We start from the raw sequence: 269 nt of genomic DNA, 5'->3' as shown, positions 1-269 counted from the left end.
AGATCAAAGAATCATGAGGGAGGAGCAACAAAGACAAGGAAGAGACATTGAGGAGCTCAAGCACTCCATAGGATCTTCAAGAGGAAGAAAGAGCCGCCATCACTAAGCTGGACCCGTTCCTTGATTTCCTTGTTCTTTATTCTTCTGTTTTTCGAATTTTATGCTTCTGTTTATCCATGTTTGTGTCCTGTGATCATTAGTGTCTTAGTGTCTATGCCTTAAAGTTATGAATGTCCTATGAATCCATCACCTTTCTTGAATAAAAACGT

The sequence above is a fragment of the Arachis duranensis genome, chromosome 9, assembly GCF_000817695.3.
Source record: "Arachis duranensis cultivar V14167 chromosome 9, aradu.V14167.gnm2.J7QH, whole genome shotgun sequence".
NCBI lineage: Eukaryota > Viridiplantae > Streptophyta > Magnoliopsida > Fabales > Fabaceae > Arachis > Arachis duranensis.
This window is presented reverse-complemented; position numbering follows the sequence as displayed.